The sequence below is a fragment of the Talpa occidentalis genome, unplaced genomic scaffold, assembly GCF_014898055.3.
Source record: "Talpa occidentalis isolate TD23 unplaced genomic scaffold, MPIMG_talOcc4v2.1 talOcc4.10, whole genome shotgun sequence".
In the NCBI taxonomy this organism is placed as follows: domain Eukaryota; kingdom Metazoa; phylum Chordata; class Mammalia; order Eulipotyphla; family Talpidae; genus Talpa; species Talpa occidentalis.
Genome location: NW_023600993.1, coordinates 41,403,800 through 41,419,653, shown reverse-complemented (window position 1 = coordinate 41,419,653; position 15,854 = coordinate 41,403,800). Strand labels below are relative to the sequence as shown.

Here is a 15,854-nt window from a genome sequence, read left to right as displayed (position 1 = left end):
TGCATAAATAAATAAATCTTTAAAAAAAAAAAAAAAAGGAAACACATAGCAAACTTAAATGTATATCCACCAAACAGCTGAGCTCCAAAATATGTGAAGCAAAAACTGGTGGAACTGAAAGAAGAAATGGACAGATCCACAATTATAGTTGGAAACTTTAACTGCAATTAAAGACTCTCAGCAATTGATAGAAACAGAAAACCAGAAAGGATATAGAATAACATGACAACATCAACCAACATATTCAATTATCATTGAGAGACCACTCTATACAATAACAGCAGAATATACATTCTTCTGAAGAGGATATACAGACAGCAAATAAGCATGTGAAAAAGAAGTTGAACGTTCCTATGCTTCAAGAAAATACAAATTAAGATCATAATGAGATATCACTACACACCTATGAGGATGGCTGAAACAAAAAAATAATAACACCAAGTCCTGGCTAGGATACAGAGAAACTAAATCACTTATATGTTGCCAATGGAAATGGAAATAGTACAACACTCTAGAACAACATTTGGCAGTTTCTCAAAAAATATAAATATCTAACTATTATTCAATCTAGCAATTACACTGGATTCATTTATCTCGCGAAATGAAAACTTATGTTCACATAAAAACTTGCACATTAATGTTCTTAGCAATTTAATGAATAATAGTTCAAAAATATAAATAAACCAAATGCCCTTCAAAAAGTGAATGGTTAAATAAAGAATGTCAAATACATGTCATGGAATACAACTCAGCAACAAAAAGGAATAAACTACTGATACATACAACACTTGGATGACTCTTCATAGAATTAGGGTGAATGAAAGAATCTCAAAAGAATACATATTGTGGGCCTCCCTGGCGGCACAGGTGTTAAGTCTCAGCGCTATCACTACTATAGCCTAAGTTTGATCCCCAATCAGGGAGGTGAACCACATATGGCCCAGCAGACCCCTCCTATCTCGCCCACTGCTCCCATTAGCAGTGTATTTCACGAAATCCACCTGTTCTCTTCCCTATTCTGTCTCTGGTGAATCCTCTCACCCCCTGCACTTCTGGCCTACTCCCCAGTTCTTCTACTAAATAAAAATTAAAAAAAATACATATTGTATAATTCCAATATATTGTATAATACCACTTTCGTGCAATGACAAAAGTGTAATATGAAGAATAGATTAGTGGTTGTCAAGAGTTGAGGATGCAGTAGTAGGGTAGGTGTGAGAAAGAGATAGATGTGATTATAGAAGGGCTAAGAGAAGTGCTAGAGTTTGAATGTGTCTCTCCAAAATTCATCTGTCAAAATGTTAATCCTCAAAGATGATGGTATCAGGAGGTAGGATCTTTGGTAGGTACTTAAGTCATGAGAGTGAAGCCCTCATGAATGGGACTGTGCCTTATAAAGAGGCTCCATAGGGCTCCCTTGCCTCTCCTACCATGTGAGGATATTTTGAGATGGTGCCAGCTATGAACCAGTAAGAGGACCCTCACCAGAAGGCAACTGCACCCGCATCTTGATCTTGAACTTTCAGTGTGTTGTTTATAATCATCAAATTTATAGTATTTTATTATAGCTCAATCTGAATGGACTAAGACGAGGGATTGCTTGGATTGAAGGAAATATTCTATTGAATATATCTTGTCTGCATCAATGTTAATGCTTTGATCGTAAGACTGCACTATAGTTTTTTTATTAACATTTTATTTTATATAATTCTTACATCATTTTTCATTTTTGCACAATGTGTGCATTTTCATTTTGGTTATATTCCCCATACAATTGCACCCCCCCTTATTTTGACCCTAGTCCTTTCTCTCCCCATCCCTCGCCACCCCCCTCCCCGTAGTATGTCTCTGGTTTATAGTTGCTTGTTGATTTTGACTTTTACTTTGTATTAATTAGTCTTTTTCCTGGTCCCTTATTTAGGTTTTCTAAATTCCTGTTACGAGCGAGACCATCGGTATTTGTCTTTTTCTTTCTGGCTTATTTCGCTGAGCATGATCCCTTCTAGCTCCATCCATGTTGCTGCAAACTGCATGTGTTTATCTTTTTTGATTGCTGAGTAATATTCCATGGTGTATATCTACCACATCTACTTGATCCAGTCATCTATTTTTGGGCATTTGGGTTGTTTCCATAGCTTAACTATTGTAAATAGGACTGCACTATAGTTTTTCAAAATACTACTATTGGAAAAAATTGGGATCTCTCATATGCACAAATGCATGTGAATCTACAATTACCTCAAATAAAAAAATTAACCTCAGGAATCCAAAGTTAGATGGTAGTAGTAGTCAGAAGACAATGATCCATGACTTTCAGTGATCAAAGTTAACATTTTTAATGCATAGTCAGCTTAGAAAAGGCCACAATTCAGAAAATAAGTGAACACATGGAATAGATACACACTAATGACATTTCCCAAGAAACCAAATCCAGTGATCCCCAAACTTTCATTGTTAGACTGGTAACTGAGCTTTAAAATAGATCATGAAATCACCAGAAAGTAAAGAGAGAGTTTAGGTTGCAGGGGTGGGGGCAAGTGAGGGTGTTAAAATCCACATTCGGAGGCCTTGCTCCAGACACTGAGTCAGAATATCTAGGATAGAAAACCAAGAATTAGAAATTTTAATAGCCTCTTCAGGTAATTCTTACTAATAAGTAGGTAGAAAACACAGACCTAATCCAGCCTTATATCAGCTTATATGTCCTATATCCAGCTTAAATATATACAGGGAGTTATGACTAATACACAGATTGAATCTTATAATGTTAACAATTTTTCCTCAAATGCTCAGAATTATTTTAATATATTTGGATAGTATGATTTAGGCAATACTCAAAGTCAGTCACTACTCAACAAATTCTTTCTACTGAATTAACTATGATTTAAATAGGTTATTTATAAAATGAAGTCAAATGAGCATTGAACCTGGTAACTGAGCTTTAAAATAGATCTTATTACACCATCATTCATATCCATTCTGTTTATGTAGCAAAGGTTGATAAAGACCACATTGGTAAGAACTTCTGCCTCCTCTGGAACATGTTAAGGACAATATCTACTAAATTATAAGTGAATTAGTTATATATCTGGCAAGTTTAGCCAGTTTCCTGTGGGGTTGGAAAGTAAACATTTCAAAATGAATTTGTGGAGTGTGGCAAATCTGTTAAGCAATATGCTAATGCAATTATTTCTGAATATATACAATTTCTAAATAGATAATATGCTAAAAACATCTTGACAATCTTATATTTTGGGATCAGTCTTTAGCTTTGAAATGTTCTTCTTTTCCCAGGCTTGTCTTACTGGCAAAATTGAAATTAGCACATATAATTGAATAATTCCAAACAACTAAGTATAGACAAGTTTTTTTGGTGTCTAAAGCTGGGGGAAAATGTTCTCAAAAATCATTCCATGCATTTGTTGCTTCACTGTGATTTATCAGAAGAATGTTTATTATGAATTTTGAAAAATTCAATGTTGGGCACTCCGGGTAGGTTGGCTGATAAGTAAACATGTGCTGTTCTGCATTGTGAGTTTAAAGTTTGTACCTATGCCACTGGCATCTACTAGACAGAGGTCAGTTAGGTGTTCAACACCTACAGTGAAGAAGAAAGTCCCCACAACAAAGAACCCTTAGTCCCAAATGTCAATAGTGCTGAGGCTGGGAAACCCAGGCTTAAGTGGACCAAGTATGGGGGGTCATCCCAGTCCATGGGCAGGTGGGATACAGGGTGGAAGTGGTGGAATTATTTCCTCATCATCTGCCCTTGTATGTAACTGGTTCCCACGCCACTCCCAAACACCATTTGTACAGTGTGTGCACATCCACCTAAAATGGTGCAAGTGGTAGTCATATCACTACTATTTACTGTGTTTTTTTGTAAAGAGACACAGAGAGGCTCCATTGTAAATGCCAAGTCCCATGTGCCATGTGGCTACAGATATGGAAAGAGAAGGGGAAATAAGGTAGTTTTGCTCAGAAATATTCTTATTCCACTTCGATAGCTAGTCCCTAACCATAAACCATTTGAATTTTTAAAAATTTACTTGATATCACCATCCAGCCTGACCAAAAGGAATTTCCAGTGCTATAAACTGAAAAACATAGCACAGCTGTCTACTGCTTGCAACCAGGCTGTAGTTATTCAAGCAGAGAGAAGAGTGCCCTGGGGACCAGTAGAAAACCAACATTTCAAGTCAGGCCTCCACCTCCTGAGCTAAAGTCAGCAACTCAGAAATCTCCAGTGAATCATTTCCATCTTTACCACCCTCTCTGATGTGGAGTAGAACCTACAGTGAGTATAAAAGAGACAATAAACCACCAAGGCCCATTAAGCATGGAGGAAAATCTAAAGGCCCAGCAGTATGAGTCACATGGATCTATGCCCACCATCAAACCCTGCCATCTGCGGCCACTTCCCCAAAGGGCCTGCTTCCTGCTCCTCCTCAGGATACCAAACCCTTTATTTTGGTGGAGAATGGCTGCTTGGCAAGTCCTTGCATGTGGGGATTTTAGCAAGTCAGTGTGGTCTGGAGTTAAAGTTCTTCAAATTGGAAAGATCCCAGGACCACATGATTTCTGACTTAAGTGAGGGAAGAGAAGAGAATTAATGTCAAATGAGCACCAATATTGTGCCAAGCTTTGCTAAATCCCATTCTCAATATTTGTCATTCATTCCTCACAAGTTGCCTGGAACATAGGAGATCCCAGCTCCACTCAGCAAAACCGGGTGAGCTGTCCAAGGTTGCAACACTAGGAAGCAGCTGATTAGTCACTGATTCCTAAGAACTTCCAAACTGGCCAGGCACATCTGGCAACCCTCAGTTACCCAGGATTCCCTGAATCCCAGCTCTTTCTGCAGCCCTGAAAGATAGGGGTCCTAACTAGTCTGGAACTTAGGGGGCTCACCCTAATAATGTGGATCTATTGAGTCCTAACCTGAGGGTAGGAGCTGTCATCTCCGCAACTACTAATTAATGAGTTAAACCCAAGTAAGCATTCTCACTTGCATTTTCTGTTTCCTGTGTCTCCAAAAAGGTGTTTAAGATTTCACTACACTGTAGCTGATATTCAAAGATGCTGCAGATGATGAGATTTTAGGAAAACTTATTTTGAATCTGTCTGAACCTAAATTACTTTGGTTAGGCTACAACACAAATGACTTTGAAAGAAAAGTGTTAAAAGAAAGAAAGGTAAAATTCCAAACCAGTGTAACCTAAATAATTCTTCTCTCTTCCCCTTTGGCACAGTTACCAAATTTACTCTGAGACTAGGTACAGAAAGACACAGGCAGTTATTTGGAGATATTTTACCTGTCAGTGCTCCCACATTTCTATCTCTAAAGCACAAGACCTGACCCTGCTACATTCTAGAATCACCTAGAAGAACTTAAAATCAAACAAAGCTATCTATGCCTTGACCCTTCTTCCCAGAAAATCTGATTCAATTTGTCTGGACTGAGCACAAATATTAGTAGGTCTTAAAAATTTTCCCAGGTGATTCTTATGTACAACCAGGGGTGAGAGCCATGGTTCTAAAACCTCTTAAACAGGAAGCAACACCACACTACAAAAACATCCCTCTCACAAGAGAAAGGGAACAAATGAACCAAGCACCCACCAAACCTCAGTCTCCTCTCTCCCACCCCCACTCCTCCCTGCCCTTCTGTACGGGTTCAGCTCTTCCGCCTTCGTGGGTGTAGCATGTACCTGAGCCCTCTACAGATCCCCCACACTGGCTCTGTAGCAGTGGCTTCCACTGCAACACTCAACTCACACTATCAGCAAGTGGCCCTTTGAAGTGAGCAAGGAAGACCCTTGCCCTCAATTCAGACCTGAGGGATGATGAGTCTCTGGAAGGATAGATACCTTGACGGGAGAGGGGCAGGCTGGGAGAGGAAGGAGGCCAGGTCTGTTTGTTTCTAGCACTCACTGGCCACCCCACTGCTCTGGGTTCAATCCCCAAACCTGCTGGCACTTTCCCTCCATAAGAAGGCAAGCAAAGAATGCTGGGCGCAAGTGAACTCGCTGGGCCTCCACCACTAAGCTATTACCTACTCCAGATCCTTCCAGGGCCCCTGTGCTCTCCTCTTGCCTGACCAAAATTGTCCTGACCCTTCCTTCTATGCAAACCCTTCTCCACCCCGCCAGGCTCTTTGTCCCCAACAACTCCTACTTACTCACTTTGTTGTTCTACCTATCAAAACCTGGGCAGTTCACTTGCTATTTTGTCTATGTGTGGGGAAGAAGCCTCTCTCTAACGTGATTAAGTTCTTCAAAGCCTAGAATCAATCACATTTTTTTTGCATTCCAAATAGCACAAGGTCAGGTCAATAAGAGAAGCACAGCAAATACTCATTGATGGCACACTAATTATTTAGCCTCTGAGCGGAAGCCCATATGCTGCTCATTTTCATGGGTCCCTACACCCAACTAGCACTCCAGAAACTCAGGCAATCTCCCAGCCTACAGACTTACCATCCCCTTATACAGTCAATACTCAGGTCATGGTACTGCACAGCACAACAGCCGCAGCCCCCCGGGCAGCAGGCAGCATCACCCTGAAGGGCAGCTTGGTTTCTGAGGACATTCTCATAGCTGCAGGACTTCTACTCAGTTCACTGGCCGCCAGCCCGATGGCTTACAATCCTCACTATTTCACATAGAATTAAGGCTTACTCCTTGCTCTGCTAAATATTCATTATTTATCATTATTTCATCCACAGGCTTCCAGTGCTGGAATGCACCTGCTTTATTTTCATTGCTGTGCAATCCAACAACGTGCAAAATCTACCCCAAACAAATTAAAATATTAAGATTTTTTTAAAGGCTCCTGAAGAATCATCACAAGCTTAACCGAAATTTTCGCAGGCGAGGGAAGCCAAGTGTATCTCCTTTTCAACCAAGACAAATAACTTCACTTTCAGTCTAACTGACTGCTTAAAGTTCATGCAAAACAAATTCTCCAGTTTCTAGTCCATGTTCACAGAAGGGACAAGGAACATATCACAAACATGCTTTGATTCCCACAGTGAGCCGCATTGGCTGGTATCACACAGGCCTCTCTGCCTTCTCTGGAGCTTTTGAAGTCCACACTCTGCAGGGAGCTCTGCAGCCCTGCCTGGGAGCTGTCTCCACAACAACTTCAAAGACAGCCATGTTCCGGCTAGCAGCAGTACAGCAAAGCAGCACTCAAAAAACCTTTTGACTTCAGACAGACTCCAGAATGGATACAGCATTTTGGAACAACAGTTCCTGAAGCATTTTATAGTACAAAGACCCTTAAGTGACACGGAAGCAAATTACATGTTAGCAAAGCAAAGGGAAAAAAAAAACCTTGAAAATCTGAGGCTCAAGTAGTAAGGAAAAATGAAATACAAGCTTCACTTGTTCAATAAGCCTCACAATGTGGGGGTAGACACCCTAAAAGCATAAAAACAGACACAAAGAATATGATTGGAGAGAACTACATCACCACGTGTTTAACTGGCTAGAAAAGATGATTAAACACACAAACTCTAATCTGGTTGGAAATATTTTTATGTGGGCGTTGGTAGCTAAGGCGGCCAACTCCTCATCCCTCATACCCTAGGCTGGTACCAACCTAAGTCCCTGAGCACTGCAATGCTCTTCCCCTCTGGCTACTTCCCCAGGGGCAAGGGCCCCAAAGAGAGGCCACTCAGAGTTCCCCTGGAACCTGAAGGAGTTGCAGGTCACTGTGTAATGATCAGCACTGTGTCACCCCTCCCCCATGCCACAACCACAAGTGGGAAAAGGCAGGGGCTTTATTTCACAGATAGACAGAGTCCAAGCCCAGTCATCACGGATTGGTTTTGTGACCTAACTTCTCTGAGCGTCTAAGCCTCAGTTTATTCAGTCCATGTTCATACCTTTCCAACAGAATTGTGGGGAGTAGTAGATGAGATCACAGATTTAGAGCATCCAGCTTTGTAACTGTTAGTTTTCATCTCTGCTAAGAAAAATGGCAAACACAGGTATCTGCTGGTGAATCTGTCTTGACTTTAGTCATCAAGCAAAGGAGACAGAGGCAGTATTATTAATCGCACCAAAGACAAATAAAAAGCAAACATTCTCTTTGAACACAAGAAGCAAGTGTATCAGTCTCAGATTTTTATCAGGGAGTACATCATTACACCAGTCTCTACTGTTCTAGCTCCTGTGCCCACTTTTTTAATATTTTTTACATCATTTTTCATTTTTGTACAATGCATGCATTTTCATCTTGGTTATATTCCCCATACAATTCCCACCCCACCCCCCCTTATTTCAACCCTAATCACTCCTCCCTTCCCCCACCATGCCCACTTTTAAATGTGCCAAATTTAAGTCTCCTCCCAAAGCAACCAACAACCTAAATATCAACAATAAGGGAGTGGATAAGTTATTTATAGTTTATCCATACAGTGGAAGAATGCAAGCCTTTAAAAGGATGAATTAAAAGAATTTTTTACTACATGGGAAAAGGCATTTGCTATAATGTTAAATATTTAAAAAAAAGATAAGATAATCTGCGAGACAATGGATTATGGGTGCCTTGGTGGTGGGTGTGGTGTGATAACATACATCTGAAGAGTGTGATCCTATACCTCTAAGTCATATAGTGCAGTAAACCACTGTTACCTCAATAAAAAAAAAATCATTGATAAGAAGAAGGAACTCACCAACACTAGCAGGTGCTGTCTCTGAAAGTGAAATTATGGGTGACTTTAATTCTTGGCTTTTCCCCTCTACATTTTTCAGGCTATACTCAATGAGTATATATTACTTTTATAATCAGGAAAACAACTACTTTACATTTCTTGGTTTGCTACACATGTAATTTAAAATGTATAACTTTTTTTAAGCTCTATATTTAAATTTCCATATAGTAAAACTCATTCTCTAAGGGAATAAAGAGTTCTGACACTGCAATTGAAATCAAAATCAGTTCATCACCCCAAATCACTCCCAAATAGCCCTTGTGCTGTCTATTATACTCCATCAACCCCACCCCAATCATGGGTAGCACCCATCTGTACTCCATTCCTATCCTGTCTTTCCCAGAATGTCATGTAAGTAGAATCACACAGCATTCAGTTCTCTGTATCTGACTTTCACTTAGCAAATTGCCTCTGAGATGTAAACATACTGTTGCATGAATCAGTAGTTCAATCCTTTTTGTAACACATGCTGCTTGAAAATAAGGAATTCTGAGTGTAAAGATAAGGAGAGAGATCTGAGTTTGGATAAAAGCACAGTATGCCATTATTTTTTTTCCTCTGGAAAAGGAACTTCTGGCCATTTTATGACCATCAGGACTTTTACTGTCTGGGTGGACTGGGGAAGCAGAAGATGAACGTCAAATAAATGAACTCATCTACTTGTATCAAGGCTAGTCAAACATTTGGTAGAAAGAAGACTGAAGCAATGGGTTGAAATCAAGCTAGCTTGGAAGTCCATACTGGTTTTAACAATTTACAGTAGAACTAGTCACCATCACTAAGGATAATGAAGGGTTGACTACACATATATTTTTTCTATCTTGCTTAAAAATGTCGTTGTATTCTCTGAGACAATAGCTCCAATTCACACCAACCACATAAAGACTATATATGTCATGCTCTCATAGATGTCCTTTAGAGCTGAAGGTAATATCTACTATGTTCATGGAGCACTACCTGTATGCCTTCTGTCCCTCAGCTCATTCCACCACCCAGCAATACTTGGAGGCAAGCATCACTACCTCTCTTTTATGAGAAACCCCAGGTTCAGAGAGGTAAATGCCTTAAACAGGGGTGCTCGGCTGTAAGTGATGAGAATGCACTCAACCCCAGGTCTGCCCGACCCAGTGGCGTAGCAGTCCCTACCTTCCATGGTTTTAGGCAAAATACTTTCAATCATAAACGCTCTCATTCTGATGAACAGAGGTCAGCTGAACAGGCAGAACCAGTTCATCCAGTCAGGAAAGAGCTGGAAGAGTGAAGAGCAGAGTACAGACAAGAATCCAGACCTGGGAAATGAGTTAATGTAGCTGCAGAACTCTCAGAACACCGCCTGCCCACTGTCTCCTGATATGGAAATCCCACCTCCTATTTCATGTACACAAACTGCTATCCACAAATCTGCGCTGATCATAATCTGGCCCTGTATAGAAATTGTGTATAAGTAAGAAAACTATTTTCTGTCCACATAATGCTAAACAAGCCCCACCATACAGTAGGCAAGTGCTGATAGAAAGGAACATGTTCAAATTAACATGCCTAAAGTGGACATCAGGTTTATGGGGTCTTCAGTTATTGGAATGGAAGTTAATTTCAGTTGGACTAAAACAGAACAGGTCTCTGACTAAGCTTTTTTGTTTCCACCTTATGATCCTAGTAAACTCTAACAGTGGCTACGCAGTAAATGACCTTCTTGCCTGTGCCTTATTTAAGAGCCATGGAGGCACAGGGTCTCGGGTCTCAATGGTCACCAAGCCTGCTGGTTGCAGGGTAACAGGTCCTATTCTCTAGCTCAGGCTTCCTCAGTAGGTCAGCAGTTGTATGAAGAGACTAATAACCTAAGGCTGTGGCGTCCATTGTGGCAACCACTATGCAAATGTGGCTACTGAGCTCTTGAAATGTGGCTAGTATGACTAAGGTACTGTATTTTTTTATTTTTTAATTAAAAAAATATTTTTACTAAAGTAGTCTTTATTAAAATTTACTTTTAATAAAGTAAATTCTTGCAGAGTATAATTAAAGACTTTGTAGACATAGTTATGAAAATGTAAGCATATTAAACATACGTGTGTTATTACTTCTTTTACACTTAATAACTTAATATAACATGAATCTCTTTTCCATTTTAGCAACCAGACATTTAGATATGTTACTAAATGTATTGTCCAATATAATAGCCACAAGCAATATGTGGCTACTGAGCACCTGAAATGTGGCTAGTCCAAATTGAGATTTGTTGTAATTGTAAAATAAACATCAGATTTCAAAATTGTCTGTGAAAGAATGCAAGATAGGGCCTCCCTGGTGGCACAGCGGTTGAGCGCTGGGTTGTAAAGCTGCCCGCAGCCTCTGCAGTGCTGGTTCGATCCCGGCTGCTCCCCGGCCACCAGAGGAGGGTCCCACATGGCGTGCAGACCTCTCCTGCCGCCCGCTGCTCCCCTCAGCAGTGTACTTCGGTCCTTCTGCCTGCTCTGCTCCCTGCTCTGGCTCTGGTAAATTCTCTCACCCTCCTGCACTTCTGACTGTACCCAGTGCTTGTATAAATAAATAAAAATAAAAATAAATAAATAAATAAAAATAAAAAATAAATCTTTAAAAAAAAGAATGCAAGATATATTAATAATTTATATTAATTACGTGTTGAAGTGATATTTTGGATATATAGATTAAGTAGGATATACTAGTGAAGTAATTTCACCTGTTTCATTTTAGTTTTTTAATGTGGCTACTAGCAAAATTTTTATTTAGATACCTGGTTTGCATTATATTTCCACTGGACAGCACTGCCCCAAGGCCTCAACCACGTGGAACAAATTAACTCCACTCTTATGAAGCTAGCATGGGAGAACTGAGGAAATGGTCACCTAAAGCAGTGTTTGGTTCTGTAGTTCAGGAGAAGACTCCTAATGTGGGGCCTCCCCTGGTGGCGCAGTGGTTGAGTGCTGGGTTATGAAGCTGCCCGCAGCCTCTGCAGCTCTGGTTCGATACCCAGCCGCTGGCGAGGGTCCCACATGGCGCGACAGACCTCTCCTGCTGCCCGCTGCTCCCCTCAGCAGCGTATTTCATCAGTCTGCCTGTTCTGTTCCCTGCTCTGGCTCTGGTGAATTCTCTCACCCTCCCGTGCTTCTGACTGTACTCAGTGCTTGTATAAATAAATAAATAAATCTTTAAAAAAGACTCCTAATGTGTCCTCGTCTAGGACAAGGAATAGTGGAACCATCAAATAGTCCATCATTCTGCAGATATCAACTGGTCTCTTTCGTTCAGAGGTCACTGGTATACAAACTTTCATTCAGCTGTCACAGCCCTATGGTCTGGAACAAATTACTTACTCTATAGCTTATTTTCTTTGAACTGGAAAATGTAAATAATAAACTCAATTCAGAATTGTTTATGGGACTCTAGAAAACTTTGACAGTTTCTTACAAAGTTGAATATATGCTTAGCACATGACTCAGCAATCCTACTCCTTGGTATTCATCACCCTGGAGAAATGAAAATATGTCTGCACAATAGCAGTTCTATTCACAATATTCCCAAAGTGGAAACAATGCAAATGCCTACAGACTGGTGTGCGGATAACAAACTGGTATATCCATACAGTAGAAAACTACTCAGCAATAAAATGAAACTTGAAACAATAAGGGAGACTCTCGGAGCTCTACGCTAAGAGAAAGAAGTCAGACACAACTATTTCCTGTAAGATTCCACTTATTTACGACACTCTAGAAAAAGTGAAATGATAGTTACAAAGCGTATCAGTAGTTGCCTGGGACTAAGGGGGTACTGACTACAAAGAAGCACCAAACACTTGGAATGATGACACTTACGTGTGGTTACATGAGTAGATACATTTGTCAAAACTAATCAAATTGGTAAATTTTATTGCATGTATTTAATAAATTATACCTCAACAAAGTTAACCAAGATAAGAGGGAGAAGAATGAGACAAGTAATATAAAGCACTTAGTACAGGGCTTGGCACATAGTAAATAAGCGCTTAAACAACATTAGGGGTTACCACAGCAAGTACCACTGCCTTCTCCACGTTCCTCAAAATGTCTAAAACCAAATTCAGACTCATGATCTGAGAAGATCAGCTACTCCTCACTTACCTTGTACTGTTTCTCTAATCATTTCTGCGGTTTCTTTCAAAAAATCTAACAGACTTTTCCTTTGTTGTATTCCTTCCTCTCTCATTTCTTCTCTCCTTCCTGCCACTGACTCGTGATGTGGTCTTTCTAACTTGACTGCTTCATTGGCACCCTGGACTTGCTGCTCCCCTTCCTTCACCCTTCTTACTAAACTTTGAGTACCACCAGGGTAAAGCTTCCTAAAATACCACTTTCACTGCCCCCTCACATCCCTTAGCCTGGTAACCAAGGGGCCTCACAAGTGACCATATTCTCCCAACATCATTGGCGCCATAGCAAAATCCTCCACAATAAATCCTTTTGGGGGCCTCCCCGGTGGCGCAGCAGGTTGAGCACTGCGTTGTGAAGCTGTCCGCAGCCTCCGCAGCACCGGTTCAATTCCCGGCCGGCCAGGGAGAATCCCACATGGCGAGACAGACCTCTCCTGCCTTGCCCACTGCTCCCCTCAGCAGTGCTTTCGGTCAGTCTGCCTGTTCTGCTCCCTACTCTGTCTCTGGTGAATCCTTGCACCCTCCCACAACTCTGGTCTGTACCCCAGCTCTTGTATAAATAAAAATAAAAATCTTTAAATAAAAAATAAAAATAAATAAATAAATCCTTTTGGAATAGATAACAAAACAAGGCAGGGATCACAATTGTCTTGCTTAGACCTACACCCCAAGTGCCTAGAACAGGGGCCTGGAAACATTGGCATACTTTCAGCAGTACCTGCTGAATGAACTGATGAATTCCTAATGTCTGCAAGGGTTGCATCCAACAGACTTTCCCAGAGAACATAGTCATTCCTGCATTTCTGAAACTGAGATTCTTAATAGTAGTTTAGTAACAGTTGAGAACAGGCTGAACAACTAGGGGACCTGGAAGGTATTTCTGGTTTTATGTATTAAAAGCTATAAATCTTCTGTTTCTATTTCCACTTAAAAAGAATCTGTGAATAAAATATTTAAATATTTTCTCTCTTTAATTCATACCAGACTGAAAAACTCTGAGTGTGTATAAAAGAAGCGTGAGAAAGGTCACTGGGGATCAGATGAGTATGGTCATGATTTAGTTGCTTTATCCTGGTTTTGACAATTATACAGCCTTTTAAGAGATTTTGTTCTTAGTCATATATGGTTTCATTTACCCCCACAGTAGACCATCACTAAAGGGAGGCTTAAGGAACACAAAACACAAGTTAATGAGAAATACAAAAATTGTAAATCATCCTAAAAATGGTAACTCTGCAAATGGTCTGAAGATGCTCTTATCAGTGCCTTAAGTTGTATTCACCTTAGCATTCTTTCTGTCTCTAAATATTTCCAAAACCAGTATGGTTCAGATCACAAACATTAGTTGTGATTTTTATTAATGTACTGATATGAATAAAACATTCTTTTGGTTTGAAGTCATCTTTCTTTTACAATTTTTGGTAAACTTTTGCAACTCAATATTACTATGAAAGGAGTTTACAACAATGTTGGGGGTGGAGCGATACTGGCTTAGATCAAGTTCTCTGAAAGACTTCTGTTAAGCCTTTCCTAGTACTCCAACCCTCAGGAGGACCTGCAGGGAGCCATTGCCACCATGCCTTCACTATCCCCCCTGAAAGGCACCTTGCTTCACCTTTGGTTTATGTGTCTGCCACCTCAACCAGGATGGATGTAAGCTCCCTGTTAAATTCATGTTTTTATCTTAATACACAGCACGGGGCGGCCAGGCACAAAAGACTCTTCATAAGAGTTTATTAATATCCCCAACACCTGAAAAGCTTTCCAAAATGCTTCATGCTACGAAGCACACAGAAGCCAAAACTGTGCTTCATTGCATGAACTATATTCAAAGTCAGGATAGGCACTCACAGCCTGATTACTGATGTGCACCACTTAGGGGAAAGGAAGTCAGCTGGGTCATATAGCACATAAGTACATTTCTCAGGAAACAGCATCCTGAAGATACCAGCTATACCGCCCCCCCCCCCAAACGTCTATTAGCACCATCACTTGGCAGGGAAGTGGCAGGAGAATAAACAAAGCCCAGGACTTTCTATTCTATTTTTCCACCCCATTGCCAGAGGTCAAATGTGTGGACACCAACGTTGAAACTCCTCAACTGATGAACAAAAGCTGGATGTGGAGAGCCAAAAAGGGCATTTGCCAGGGGCCTCTTGCAGGAACCCATCTGCCAGTTCTGAGCCTGCCTACTTGCCTCTTTGGTCACTTTTGAATACCACCTTCACTCCCCCCTCACAAAAACCCAAGCACCCTTAGAGCAGGGCCTGCTCACCCCTGCATCCCTGGAGTCACCCACAGTGCCCATGAGAGCAGAGCTTCAGAAACACCCATGGAATAAACAAGTGCGAGGATGCCAGTGAATGTGGTGACCTCCTCGGTCACGCATATAGGTGCCTCTGGCATGGCAGTTTCCTGTGTTCTGGTAGATTAATGGGTGCTGTCATGATGGCCAGATGCTAGAGGTCTGGTGTGAGCAGGCCTGCTTCCGGTGCCACTTCCCTTTGCTTCTGCAAAAAGGAACGCATGCAGGACTAAAGTGCAGCGAGTACCTGACCAGGAATCATTTATCACCTGAGCAGAGGGCAGGCTCAGAGGGAGGCCCTGGTGAACAACACTGCTTTTGCTTTCCACCTCGATGGCTGACAAGACTTCAGACCCAGGATTCTCCCATACCTACCCTCTGTTCGTTCCCTCCTCCTACAACCTCAAAAAGGTCTCCACTAAGTTAAGGAGAAATGACCTGTTTCTGATGCTCTATGTCAAAGAAATATGGGCAGCCTTGTTTAGATTTGATAAACAGAGGTACTTGAGAAGCAGGAGGAACCATGGCACCGAGCCCTTAGCCTTCCCCTGGGCCACGCTGTTGAGTAAGTCATCGAGGCACAAACACCCAAACACACCTAGAGCAATTTTTTTTCCCACACGAACAGGAAATATTTCATCTATTGTTTTAAACAGAGGGTCGTCTTAAAGTAGGGTATATGT

At 41.0% G+C, this 15,854-nt stretch overlaps 1 protein-coding gene across 5 annotated transcripts in view; it reads right to left on the bottom strand.

The window, feature by feature from the left end:
- Positions 1 to 15,854, bottom strand: part of PXK (PX domain containing serine/threonine kinase like) — a 72,449-nt gene that overhangs the window by 49,788 nt on the left and 6,807 nt on the right. The gene's annotated exons all lie outside the window — the stretch shown is intronic.